This window comes from Lolium rigidum, chromosome 3, assembly GCF_022539505.1.
Source record: "Lolium rigidum isolate FL_2022 chromosome 3, APGP_CSIRO_Lrig_0.1, whole genome shotgun sequence".
In the NCBI taxonomy this organism is placed as follows: Eukaryota; Viridiplantae; Streptophyta; class Magnoliopsida; order Poales; family Poaceae; genus Lolium; species Lolium rigidum.
The window spans coordinates 336871901-336886835 of record NC_061510.1 but is presented as its reverse complement, the minus strand read 5'-3'; the positions used below and the strand labels follow the sequence as shown (position 1 = coordinate 336886835).

Here is a 14935-nt window from a genome sequence, read left to right as displayed (position 1 = left end):
ATCCATCCACCCAGCTGTGTCCACCACTGTGCTCTTCATTTGTGCTTGAGTTATGGATTGTGTACATGAGCTCGGCCTCGTAGATCAAGACACACACGCGTGTTACACTAGAGGCATCGAACGGAACTAAACTATTGAAAATGATTCTATCCTGCCTATCTTCCTCCTCTTCTTGTTTTGTTCCTCGAGTTTGAGTGTTCTCCACGAACAACCCCTTGTGTCTAGTTCATATCGAAGCTCACATCCTCTTTTCTCCTGTACTCAAGATTCACCTTCCCCTTTCACCCCATGCAGCCTATGTTTCCAATCCCCCTCCCACACCTTCATTACCCCTTCCAAGCTCCTCCTCCTAAACACCTCCACTTACTGCAATGTCTTCCTCCCGCACACCTCTTCCTCCTCCCAACACTTTCTACGTACATCGCGGTGGTGTTAAAGATCGGGCAACGTAGTTTAAGGAAGATAGGGACGCTGATAGGCGATGAGCAAGATTTTTGTTAAATTAAGAATAGTACTTCTACACGTTGCAAAGCTCATGTCTTCTTGTTACATACAGATGTGTACATTTTGCAATGATTATGTGCGCATGTCCTAAATGGCGTGTCCGTGCTAAGAAGTTGCTTTTGTTTTGTTGGAAACGTTAGCTTCTATATTACATATGTTGTGATCAGTTTGATGTATTCCTGTGTGTATATGTTTGTCATGGTATTGAACACACTATACAGTGGTACATCCCTAGGATTTTACATCGATTAGAACTGAACAATGTGCTATGGTCAGTCGTCTCCACCAGCGATTCACGGGTCTACATGAGCACATTTTCTAAATCTGTCAAGGACGGTAAGCTTGAACATAGCAAAAATATAAGTATTTTGCGCGAGTTAAATTGAATGATCATATTTGAAAAACATGGACAAGGTGTGCATTTTATTCTAGCTAATTATTGAACCAAGGAATATGAAAGGCGTATTCGGTTAAATAAACCAAATAGTAATACATAGAAAAATTCAAATACCAATCCCTCATTGATATTTTGTACATTCTAGAATTTTATATTGATCACATTGATAAATATCACTTGCATTTAATTACTCATAAAATAGGCAACCATGCACTAGAAACCATTGCCACCTTTAGAGCCATCTGTCACGATATTGAAGGACACTAAAATTGCATAAATACATTTTCAATTCATAAAAGTGGTAACATTTAACTTTGAATTTTTTCTATGAATCTGATTTAATGAAAAGTTAAAGAGGCACGGCTGGAGAAGGGAAACAACTAATTCAAGTTTCAGTGTAAAATATTATTTAACCTTAGTGGAAGTTCATTTTTCCTGCTCATCTCCTTCTTTAATTCATAAATAAGTGTCATTTTAGCCATTTAACCAGTATTCAAAATATAATTTGACCACTAGTTTATATTAAAATATACATGAAGAAAACCATCAAAACTATAATATTCTAAATCTACTTCTCCGTACAAAAATGCATATGATTTTCATGTTTCAAATATAAATATTGAAGACAATATTGCGGTCAAAGTTTCACTAAAGATATTTCCAAAATGTGAAAAATTTCATGTATTAAAGAGAGTTGTATTTATCTGTGTTATCGTGTGGCTTATTATGCCAAATTAAAATTGTATGTTGAGAGAATGAGTTATAAATACATATGTGATTATATTCTTGCGGGTAAACCATCTATGAGACACTTATGAGTGGTGCCAAATAAATACAATTAGTTGTTTGGTTTAGCAACTATGTACTGTCTACATAACTATATAGTGTTTACATATTTGTAGAACACATGAATTATATTTCTAAGCGCTAAAATCCCAGTTCATGTGTCATGAGTATCCCAACAAGAGATATTAAAGTATAATGGCTGAAAATGGAAACATCATGCGTGCTTTCTTAAACAGTGCTGTCCACACAACTTCATTACCTGGTTGTAAGTCAAACAATCAAATATTCATTGTTTCTCTCCTCTATAACCTTTGATATAAAACTACTTCCCAAAGTTGATAAAGCAAACAAGAGGCCATATTTTTCAACAACCACATGGAAGATCGTGTATACCTAATGAGCACAACTATACAAGTAGATCGGTCGAAACATTTTCCATGAGTATAACACCACTCACGAATCTGTACTATGATTATCACAACCCCGATAATTGTCACCTCGGAAGGATGTCGTTGATATATTATTTGGCTTCAACACTTTGATGTACTTTACGTATTTTCTGTGCCTAAAAAACATAAAAGGCATGTTGGCAATTTCCTTTTGCGAACTCCCATATAAGATGAAGAAAGTATCATAGATATTGCAATTACGTACTGTCAAGAAGGACTTACATATTTTTCATATGATATGAATAAGAAGATGAAAGGAACATCCCATGCAACATAGTTTTTCCAATATACTGAAGTGGTGATAAAAAAAACATCACCCTAAAATGCAATTGTTAGATAACTTGACAAGAGACGTTTCATTGGCAAGGGTGTGCATTTTTTTCGAAATGGTGGTATGTTGGCCATGTTACTACAAAATATGACAAGGACAGCACAAAACGACTATACTCGTAGCCAAAATGGAATATATACACGATAACTAGTTCGAAGACTAACTCAGCAGGTGACTCGCAAATAATGGCTAAGTAAACCGAAGAAGGTAGACAATTATCACATTGATTATATTTTTACTTCAACTAGTCCTATGAGATAAGCAAGGGTAGGTTTAAAAACCGATAATAACCTTGTGTAGAGGCTATAAGATTGTGCTAATAGGCATCTTCTTATCACCTCCACTTTTTCTACAAACAGATGCTAGTAGAAAGCAAGCATTCTAAGGAAGTACAAAGTTTATGGTCAAACACACCATTTATCACAACCACATCGAATGCAGTTAGGAACCCAAGATCTCCACAAAAAATGGAACTAACACCATATTGTAGAGGCTAAATCATGTCCATCCTGAAAACATTTATGATCGTCAATTTGATTATCTTATAAATAATTATCGTGGTACCATATGGAATACAAGAAGTTGGATGCGGCGGGTGGCTACTGGCTAAACCTGACTGTACAAATTTAGCCAATATGTTGGGTTTAGAGCTCATTTGTTTAATTCAGTGCCCAAATGAAGCTCGAGACTCAATTGCTTCATCACTATTATTTAAGCGTACGGAATCTAAATACATATTCGTAACATCACATCATTAATCAATAAAACAACAGATGAACCTGAATCTGAGCTGGACGCCATAAATTTAGGTTTTTACCACTTTCATAAATTCTAGGCTTAGTCGCACACTAGTTTTCAAAATATTCCATTTTGTAAATCTTGCCACAATCATGACAATGTTCCTATTAATATCTGCTTGTGAGTGTTTGAAAATTTTGTTTGGTGTAGTGAGAAAAACGGACTTCATGGACAAAGGGATGTTGGAGGTGGGAGATATTTTTCCATCAAAATTTAGATAGAAGATAAATCCTGGAAGCATGACAAAAACAAAGTACATGGAAAAATAATAAAAAGGGTTGCCATTTCAAATTTAGAAATCCATCCAAGCTTATGAGTACATACTTGAGTTCAATATTATAATATGAGTTGTCTATATATAGGAGCATACTACATGTCAATATCTATTCTGCAAAATACACTAAATTTTTCTACATGTTGGATCAACCTTCTTTCAGAGCTCAGAATTCATCAGAAATGGCAATGTCTTAGCCTGAACCTTCTCTCAGCGAATGTGTAAAAGTTGCAAAACTTGCACTAAATGCGGATAATTCTTATAAGAAATGTGGAACTAGGAGATATAAACTAGAACTCACTATTCTTATTTTAAAAAATATTGCCGCGGCCACCTTATAATTGTGAATCAAAGCATTGCTAGTAGACATGAGCCAAACCATTAACACAATCTATGACATGGCCGATCATAAGCAATGAATCCTCAAATTAACCTTATCTTGGACAAAAGCAGAGGAATTCAATCAACCAGATACGTAGTTTTGCAGCTTCTTTTCTTGCTTACAGTTACAGAGGTATAATTTCTTTAGCATCCTTTTCTGACGATAATGACCTCGAGAAGGCAAAACGACAATTTACAATTCGGCCTGCTGACCAAGAAACTAAACCCTAACTAACTGTCAAGATCTCCGGTTGGCTCTGTGGTGATGGACATCAAGATGCTTGTTGGGCGTTTTGATTCTGCTACTTTCAAGCATGTTTATCGATCTCTGAATAAGTGGCACACATTTTGGCTAGGACTTGTGATGTTTCTACCCTAGGTTTTATTTCGAACTTTGCCCCGGATTGCATCCGGAAGACTCTCTGTATTGATGTTATGTGATCAATAAAGTGCCGTGTTATGTCAAAAAAAAAAAAACTAAACCCTAACTTACTGTCACTCGAATTCCCAGATTGCCCTCCTGTTGGGCTCCTCCGCCTTGCGATCGCTGCTGCTCCTCTTCATCACTGCCTCGGTGGCAACTCCGGAGACCACTCGACCTGTCACCTTCGCTAGCGAAACCACGGGAGCAGGTTCTTGGCCTGCCGGGCTCGCACCTTGCGCCTTCTTGGACATGGAGGGCGGCGGGCACATCGGCGGCGCCGGCACGGGCGTGTACTGGTCGTGGAGGCGGTGGCATCTGCAGTAGCACTGGTGGCGCCTGTCGTAGTCCCGGCAGCAGGGCTGGAAGCGGCTGCACCCGGCGAACTCGTGCGCGCTCTGCACGCGCCGCATCGGCGATGGAGCGGCGCCGCAGTTCAGGCGTGCGGGCGCGACAAGAGCCTGATCGCTGTGCACACGCCTCATCCTGGGCGCCAGCGGGGGACGCCCTGACGACGACGCCGCCGCACACGGCCGGACATCAACGCCGGAGAAGAACACCCGGAAGCTCGCGGACGGGCGCGTCGCCTTGAGGCGGTCGTACTCGTCGCGCATGTGGGCGAGCTCCTCGTCGCAGGTCACGGACACGAGCACGCCGTCGTCTTCGTCGTCCGCGAGGCGGTACCTGGCCGCGGACACCGTCTTCGCGCCGGACAACTCTCCCAGCTTAGCCGCCAGCTCGTGGAACGAGACCTCGCGCGGCACGACGATGACGCGCGTCTCGCCTCCCACGTACCGGATGGCGCCGTCGGGACCGCAGGGAAGGAAGCGGCCGCCGTGGCTGCACATCAGTCTCAGGCGCTCGGCACCGGACGCCTCTGCTGCCGCCATCGATCGCGTGATTGCACCTCTCGACGAGGAGTCGTATGGGGGTCTAGAAGAGAGGAAAACAAGTTCGGTGTGAGTGTGGTATCGATCCTTCGGCGCGCGCACCGGGTGCCTCTGCTAAATAGGCACGCTCGGCTCTAGGCTCTATGCGATCGCCAGTTCGAGTAGGACTAGTATCCGAATCCTATTATTCCCTTAGCTGAAAAACATAACGCAATCAAACTTAACTGCGCAAAATAATGTGAAGTATGAACAGAAACCGTTAATGCTCCGTTGGTGGTAGTGTGTGACATTTTCTAAGGTTTGACCGGGAAGAACGTTTTTTCTAAGGTTAACAATCTTACACTTAAGTTTTTTTCCATTCTCAACATGTCGAAATCCTTTGACCTGTCCTTGCTAACACTGCATTGGTACATCTCTTACTCCTAATCAGCAATGAACAATACACAATATATGTTTTTAAACGGGGAAAAATTGCCTCATCTCATTAATAAGAAGAATATAATTATACCAGGAGTGGACGAATGGAGGCTGAGCTACATATAACCCTTTATTTTTAAAAATTTAGAAATCATATTTTAAGTTTTAACTTTTTTTCTGACAAAGAATCTTGTATGTAGCCAGTGATGAAATCTACAAACACGCAAAATCTTAATGTGGAATTCGTTATATTTTAGGCTACACAAAAATGACAAATATGTGGATCTGAGTACTGCACATTTCAAAACTGTAAAACTTGCCAGAATTTGTCATTTTTACGTAGCCTAGAATACGAAGAATTTCACGTTGAGATTTACAGTTTGTAGCGTACATCATTGACTACATCTAGGATTTTTTTAGAATTCTTTAGAACTTCAAAATATAACTTTCAATTTTTTTGAAAGTAAAAAAGCTACATGTAGCACGGTCTCCATTTGCAGTTTTTGAAATTATACCCTCTTAATTACCAGAAAACCGGTCATAAACTGCTACAGAAGCAGCAATATATCGTCATCAAACACGACCATCGGCTCCCTCGTCACAACCGAGCCAGAACCTAATCGAGCCCCCATTCCAAACAATCCGCCGCGATGAGCTTCACGGGAGATGTTGCATACCGCCTAGAGGCACAGGACTCCAACTAAACCATTTCACAGTAACCCAAAAACGTGATGTACAAACGGTGACATGACTTGGCTCTGCTCGCCACTGTCATCGTTGTCACACAATTTGTGGCGTCACTGGATCTATAGCCGACACCTTTGCATCCACAATTCCCTCCACCTGTCGCTCTGGCCACCGCAAACTTCAAACACGATGCCCTTAAGGGGATAAAGACGCATGAGCACCATCATCGGACGAACCAGCTGGTCTGAGATTGTCACTGGATCTAGAATTAATCAAAGTCTTAACTCTATGTTCAAAATGTGTGAGATATGACCAAGACGTTGGGTTCCCCACCTTATTGCCACTAGGTAGACAACCCCTATATTTGATTCTTCAAGGGAAGAATCCAAAATGCAGAGACCGCCTCTCTTAGTTCCAGTATGGATAGCTCTTCTCGTGAAGAAGGAATATAACCTTTCCTCCCCAACTTCAAAATGGTGCTCTTTTCAAGAATACATGACTAATCAGATTCCGCTGTCTCGCAACAAAGAGGGGAACATCTTTCAGAGCAGAATGCATAATGAAAAAAGATCGTCAGATCAACAGCAACGAGGACAGCAGAACGTACAAGTTACTTTGTTGGTATATAATTCAAATCCTGAATTACCATTGGCTGCAATTCTCAATTTTATATGTTCTGTCTACAAAGAAATGCAGTCCAAGAGGACGCAACCTTATTAAGCTTGGGGGAAAAACAATGTATAGTTCTGTTCTAACTGCATAAATAATTCCTCTCCCTAATTTCCATATAAGCTCTCTGTCTGAGTTCCGCTTGGCGTCCAAAACTTCAAAGCTAAACCCTGACCACGCCACTATCTTCAGCAGCCGCCTTCTCTCATCTACCGACGCGCTACAGGTTTCCTTCCTACTGGAGCTTGCTCATCCTCGTCGGAATCGACATCTCCATAGATCCACAGCCCCACCCTTTGCTTCTTTGCTTTCTCCTGGAACTCTTCCAGGTTCTTGAGGGCTGTCTTCCTCTCCATGGTGTCCCATCTCTTGCTTCTTTCAAGCCGAGCAAGCCCTTCCTGCACATCCAGAATGAGCATGTTACGAATGAAAATACATAAGATGAATTTTCAGAAGTTATATATGTCGAATATCATTGAAATATAATTAACATGTCATATAAACTAGAGTAAGCTGTAACTGATACCAGTGCTTCCACTTTTTAATAAAATTAAATGCAATGATTTTAGAGTTTGGATTCATATATATATATATTACGGTGCCATTGATTTTCTAAGACACAGCGGCCATCTACTCCACAAAACATGGAGTTTTTTCAAGCTTAAAGAACTAGTGGATAACAAATAAAATGTAAAGCATTTCCGAAGTAACATTTGCAAACAAAAAACAGCACAGACAAGGACAAATACATTGCCTTACTCTTGTATCCTTTTCAGTTTTCAAGGTCAACACTAGTCGCAAAAGAAAAGTGAGCCACTCTTGAGTTATTGTTATAAATTATTGTTATAAACCTACTCAAACTGCTTGAGTGATATTCTACAACCTATTTTCATATCATGTAAAACTATTTTCATAAAGAAAGATCCTTGTGGAAAGATCAAAGCAGACTGACTTCGCAGAAACTCCCTAGACACTAAACATAAGCTCATGAGCAATTCATAATGCATAACAGTCAGTAGCACAAACCTCAAGCATAGCAGCATTTATGCTGGATTCTGTCTCAGGATCAACAAGAGTCACAATGAGAATAGTTCCAGTGCCCTGTCCCCTTGATTTTCCACCAGAAGTGTCACGCTCTTCAATCATTGCCTGGTACTGTTTTGAACTGCTGAGAAGGCGTTCACTAAGATACTCGGCTGCTTCCTGACCACAATCATCTTCCAGACCAGGTACTTTTATGAAGGCAAGACTGCACAGCTGAGCAAGAGCAGGAGAGGAGGATATTGATGGGTCTGCAGGCCGTATGCGACTGTAAGTAACCACTTCCTGGTTACCAAAATCAATGTAGAATACTTCAAACTTGTCATCTACAGACTCTACAGCTCCTCGAGGTCCATTAACAATCTGCAGGAGATATAACGGAAATGCTTCAATTAGTATAATGGTCATTTCATTATCTGTGAAAAACCTTAAACTAAGTAGCCATCAGAACTTCAACAAGGAGTATTTTATAACGTGGTAATTTTAGCAGGAGAATAGTAATTCTTCAACATGAAAAACAATAGTTTTATTTTAGGAAAATAATTAATTGAAATTAATGAAACGGGCACGCCAATTCTCAAGGTCCACTGGCTCATGTAGACACTGATATTTATTAAATGGACATCAAGTTAAATGGCTAATGACAGGTATAGGCCTGAGCCACTGTCTGAAATGTATAACCAATTGTAAAGTTGGAAGTAATTAAGAACACAGTTTGACTCGGTAGATATCTTAAACTAAGGGCACAACAAACAAACTTTCAATGAAGTTGCAAGAAACAATAAGATAATGAGCATTTGAGCTTAGTGCAATCTATGACCTTGAAGAATATTTGGTTAGTTTCAACATGAGTAAATTAACTGTATCCATACCATGGCTCTATTCCAGGAGTTGTCAAGGCTAAACTGAGCAAGGACTATCTCTCCCTTCACAGGATTAAAAGCACCAATGACTGGTGCATCTTTAAGTTTCAACGATGCAAGCTGTTGTTGAATGGAAGATACTCTCTGGTCACCAACTGCCTGGGCATAGAACTTTCCACCACCAAGAACCTCAGTAGCAACAACCTGGAGTAAGGTATTATAGCCATGTAGCCATGTCAGCACTATTGTTAGCAACGACAAATATGTACTATATTCCAATATTTTCTCATCAACAAACCTTAAGAATTTCTTTTTGTTTGGATGCAGAGGCTGCTCCATTTGAAACTACTTCACCCTCAACGTAGTTCTCCCATATCTTGATAAAGAGGTGTCAGTAACAAAAAACTAATCAGGTACTCAAAGATGAAAAAAGAGTTACCTTCAGTTTCTGCTGCTTTGCAGACTTTTCCGCTCTTGTGAGAACATGAGCATCTGGAATCCTATCCAACGCAAATGAACTAAGCTTGGCCAAGCCAGCCTCCAAAAGAACAGAAGACATGTTGGTCTTGGACTCCCACAAGGACCCTATAAATGTTCCAGTTCTATCAACTGCTTCCACCTCAATCTGCAAATTGATTTGCTATTAGAAATGGAAGATGGAGATATGGACAAACTAGAGAGGTACCTAAGTTCATACCTCAACATCACGCTGTAGAATCATCCTCCTCATCAAAGCAATAGCTTCACTCGAGTAGGGCTCATCTTTACCAGGGCATCTAACACCGGACAATGAAAAGGCGATGCTGCAAGTCTCCTTTGGAATTGTAAGTTTGAAACGATGGCCACTGAAAACATATTCAACAATGGCTGTGTGCCTCCTACTCCGCTGTAGGAAGGGAAGGAAGTCTTTGGCCTTCTTAGCATTTACCTGAGGCGATATTCATCGATTATAAGCTAATAAATGTGTGGAGCAAATGTCAAAGATAACTAATGGTGCAAGCAAAAGTTTCAAACCATCGTTAAATCAGTTATATGCATCGCAGGAGGAATCTTCTCAGAATGGAGTCCTTTCTTCCCTTTCTCAGCACGTGAGTGAGCAGCTAATAGAACATCAAAATAATGTGATCTTTCCTCATAGTCACGGTGTTTCGATATATTAGCAAATCCCCGCGAGAGCAAAAGCTCAGCAACATTAATTCTAGGCTGGTTTCCTGTGCTCGGAATAGACGATGTGTCATCTCCGCCAGCCTGTGATGGCGAAGCTTGAAAAACCGAACCATAATCCAAAACTCTGGTATCAGCCATCTTTGTTGCGGGCACACCATTCTGTCCATCCATGGTGCTGATCCTTCTAGAATATTCCATTTCCACACTCACCTGAAATTTTGGAAAAAAAACATCAATAACTTTTTTACCATTGTAACTTCAGTCAGAAGGCAAGCCCAACACATACTTGTTTGCCAATCAACCGTGTGCGCAAAAACTCCTTAGATTCACGAGCAAATTTGACAGGCTGATAGTCCTCTCTGCGAGGATTGCCTAGCTTAGGAGCTCTAATACTAGACAGATTAACCCGCCGTTCTGCTAAAGGACTGCCAAGTGGAGCAGCATCGTCAGCAACAATAATACAATCACCGCTCACCACTTCCACCACCTATGAAGACATCAACATGAACCAATTTAGATACAGTCACATGAATTATGATAAAAACACTGAGAAGGTGCAAACCCACTTTTCCAGTGAATTTCTGGTCATGGATAGGCTTCGAGTCTGTCACTCGGTGGCTTAAATGCATTCCACATTCTAAGCTTTTCATCTTTTGCCTGAAGTTCGGCATTCTTCAGCTTTATTTTGACTTCAATGTCTAGCATGTTCGCACTCCACTCAACATATTTCGCAAGTCCCTGTAATGGGAAGGGAGGTTACAAAACAGTTTCGATATGAAAAGGTCCAACAATTCACAGAAACAATTTAGCAAAGCTTGCTTCTTAGAATGAATAATGTGAACTCAACATGAGTATGGATAAACAGTTAGTCATACATTTTTGACAAGCTCAAGGGACAAGTCCTTTGCGGTATCACCGTCAGGGTAATACACCGAACCAATTATATTATTATAAGTATCTGTGCCCTCGACCACAATCCTCACCTACAAAAAAAAAATACAAACAAAAAATGATGAAAGATGGTAAACATTGACTCCAAATATGGGAAAAACTGAAACAAAAGGTGGCTTACATCTCTGTTCAAAACTCGAGTCTCTGTGAAGTGTTTAGCCTGTCTTCCCCAACTATCTGGTGGAATTTCAGTAGAGACTGCCGATGCAGCAAGCCTCTGTGCTGTTGTCAGTGGTGCAGGAGCTTCCACAGAATCTTCACCATTTGCAGTGTCTTCGGCAGTGCCATCTGCTTCCGCAACAACAGCTGGATTCGGTGGGCGTCTCCCCATGGATGGAGCCTACGTTTCATAGTTCCTAATGTTTACCTTCTAAAGGTGAATACGTATGGAAGGAAATAAAAACTATATATGATAGGCACACCTGTACTCCAGCAACATAGATCTGTACAAATTGGAAACTTGGGAGCAGGTAAACACGAACGGTACTGCCATCGCGAACTTGTTCGACAACTGCTTCCAAGCTCTTGCCTTTATTCTCAACCACAAAACCCTTCGCATCAAAACCACTCGACTCACCAATTGCTGATGGTGGAAGATCTCTTATAGATTCTTCAGCAGCACCAGGTTCCTATAAGTTGGCAGAGAATTAATGCATACAAAAGCTAGTCATCATTCAATTGAATATTTGTAGCCATGGAATTCAAAAAATGATGGCTGCAGGACAGGAGGAACCCCCAAGAAAACCGACCTTGCTCCAACGCCCTAAACCCTGTTCCTTAGCAAGGTCCTCCAACCTTTGCAGCTCAGCAAGCGATGGGCTTTGTTCACCCCCCTTCGGGCCTTGCTCCTTTACCTGAACAAGCAAATAAGATTTAAACTACCGAAACATTTAGCACAACTAAACAATTGAAGAAAAATTAAATGATCATCACCCTTGCCCATCCTGCAGCAACTACCAAGTAGGCAACATTCTTGTCACCGAGGTAAACAGTGCCGAATTCTCGTCCAATGTTGGGAGCTGTGTAATCCACTCTAAATGTGACCTCCTGCAATATGTTTTAGTTTTTAATTTTCAATAGAAAAGAGAAGGTCTCATGTGAATACACTGAATATACTATATGACTAGGAGATTCTTGAATAGAAAAAAGAGGATTTCATTTTCACATGGTGTACCTTTCCTATGCAGTGTTTCCTCAGAAACTCTCTGCTTTCCCAAGCAAATGGTTCATCCACTCCATTACGACGAGCCTAGAGCAACATGAACTTTCAGAATCAATAGGCAAGCACAAAGGGAGAAAACACTAAAAAAAATGTAAGTGTTGTGCAACAAATATCAACAACTTTATTTAACTGCATCCATAAATGTTAAACTATATGAGAAAAACGCTATAACAGTAAGAATAATAACACAATAATGAGAAGAAATTCCAGTTAAAATATGAGCTTCCATTGGCTACCAAGCATAACACGGAAACCTATTTCACTACAGAAAAAAGGGAAGAAACAGGCACAAGGTTATAGACTAAACAATGAGTTTCCTAAATTGATTGCACAATGAAGACAAGCAATAAGTTAAAATGCCAAACCAATGTCGACAAAAAGTGCAGATTGAATTTTAGCAGCCTTCATTCACACACAAAAAGGAACCTTACCAGCCTTGGGGCCATAAGATACGACAGAGTGATGGACTTCTCTGGCGGGATCTCTGCCTTTGTGCTCCCCATGATGAGAAGACAGTCCCCAGAAGTCACGGCCTTCACCTTACCCCTTAGCCATCCTGAAGCTCCTGTGTTTGATGCCATGATAGCAGCTATATACTGCATTTAAAAGGAAATGCAATTCCATTAGCTGTTTAGCCAAATTTAGTTGAGTCCTCTTCCACAATTCTTATTTTAATAGATGCACAATTTATAATTTTCTTTGCATTTGGATTTCACAGGGTGTAGGTGACTAGAATGATGGAAAAAAAGATCATATGTTGAATTAATTAAAGATAATTAATCATCACAATGCCGATAATTCTCACAAATCCAATCCTACAACAGTCCTATTATGATACAGATACTCAATATCAATCCTACACAAACAGCAAGAGACAGCAGAAGGAATATCAGAAGTAACACCACGAATATATGTAAGAAAGTGAATTGACATCAACCAGACCCTTACCTCCATAGCTGTTTCTAAAAACAAACATGTTCCTGTAAAAGGAGACAGTGCACCAGAAAGATAAGGGCTGCAAGAGTCCAACCGTTCTGGGTTCGACTAAACCTAGCCACCTTTTTGCCATGGCTCAGAGCGCCATCAACACTGCGAGACAACCGCTGCGAAATCCCAAGCCTCCAGATCTGCGACTTGATGGATCTTTGGTTGTGGACTCTGTCAGGGTAACGTAACTGGAGGTCTGGGATTCTGCTGCAGCACGACTGTAAATTTTGTGTTTGTCTCGCAAAAATTGGTTTGGCTTGATAGATATCGGTTCCTACAGAACACATTTAATAGTGTTCCATCTTTTACATATACGGTTGGGTATTTTTTTGTGAGTAATTAGACTTAGAGTTGCATGTTTAGCATGCATTGCTCTGCCTCCATCTGCTCTGAGACATGGCACGAAGGTGGACTATGAGTGACGACAGTGATTGGTGGGACTCTTGCAGGATTTCAGGGTTGGCGAAATCTTTCTGGCAATTTTTCCAAGTTTCCTTTTACAGGAACATCCTCATACTATACAATTTCCTACGTAGGATAAGAACCTGACACGATGTACTGCCTACCTGCTGACCACTTCAGGTTTCTACTCCCACTGTTTCCTATTAATTAACTCTGATTTAGTACAGCGGTGTACTAAATCAGAGTCAATTAATAGGGAACGGAGTGAGTACAAATCAGATTCTTACGGCCGATATCCTACTGTCCCGTACTACCATCTTTGTAGTATTGACATTAATTATTTGCATGTACTCCCTCCGTTCTTTTTTAATTGACTCAAATTTAGTACAAAGTTGTACTAAATCTGAGTCAATTAAAAGAGAACGGAGGGAGTAGAAAACAGTAGATCTACGTTAATGCCCGAAAAAATAAATCGATATTACTTTCAAACGGATCGAACATAATCGGCGCGGTACAGTATAACTATCGATAGACCGAAGATATACAAAATCGGTCAACAAAGAAACGAATCAGAAAGAAACACTCCGGTTGAACCAATCTCAACATGTACCGCATATGGATATACAAAATCCGATGCAAAACGGGCGGAAAAAAACTGCAATGAAAATCAAACAACAGGACAGAGCAGAACAGATTACACCTTCAAAGCTTCGAGGGCAATTGACATCTTCTGGCAACGGGAAGAGATTAAAAACGGGAACTAAAACGCATCAGGTACGGCAAGAACAAACAATTCACCGGCCATCAACTTATATATACAGATTGATCAATTCGAGGAGCAGCACCGCGAAGCAAATCACGGCGAGGAGGAGAGCCGGTACAGAGGAGAGGGAACGGTGGCAGCAGCGATTCTCACCTTGGCGTCACGGCTTCCGCCTCCCGATCCGCGGGAGGGATCACCGTGGGGTTTGGCCTCCGCCTCCTGATCCGAGGAGGAGGATGATCTCTGATCCCGATCTCGAGTTAGGAAAAAAAACTGCAGGAGTGGGAGCTTCTACGCAGTATAAAACGTAGATGGAGCTTCCCTTTTTATGGGTGGGAAGCTTCTTTTTGGGCTGCGGACTGCAAACTTGTGGGCTGGACTGCAAACGTGCGGGCCGTTATGCAGTTAGGGACGTGTACCCTGGAAAGAGATTTCGTGACGTGGCAAAGGGAAAAAGAATGACGAGCATACGTGCGTGCTCGGCTGCTATCTGGAGTTCTTTTCTGTTACGATGGCAGCTGCCGGATGTGGCTCT

The 14935-nt window shown here is 41.1% G+C and overlaps 1 pseudogene; it reads right to left on the bottom strand.

Annotated features, from left to right (window-relative positions):
• Window positions 1-6927: 6927 nt before the first annotated feature.
• On the bottom strand, window positions 6928-14687 carry LOC124703919 (annotated as a pseudogene).
• Between the last annotated feature and the right edge of the window lie 248 nt (window positions 14688-14935).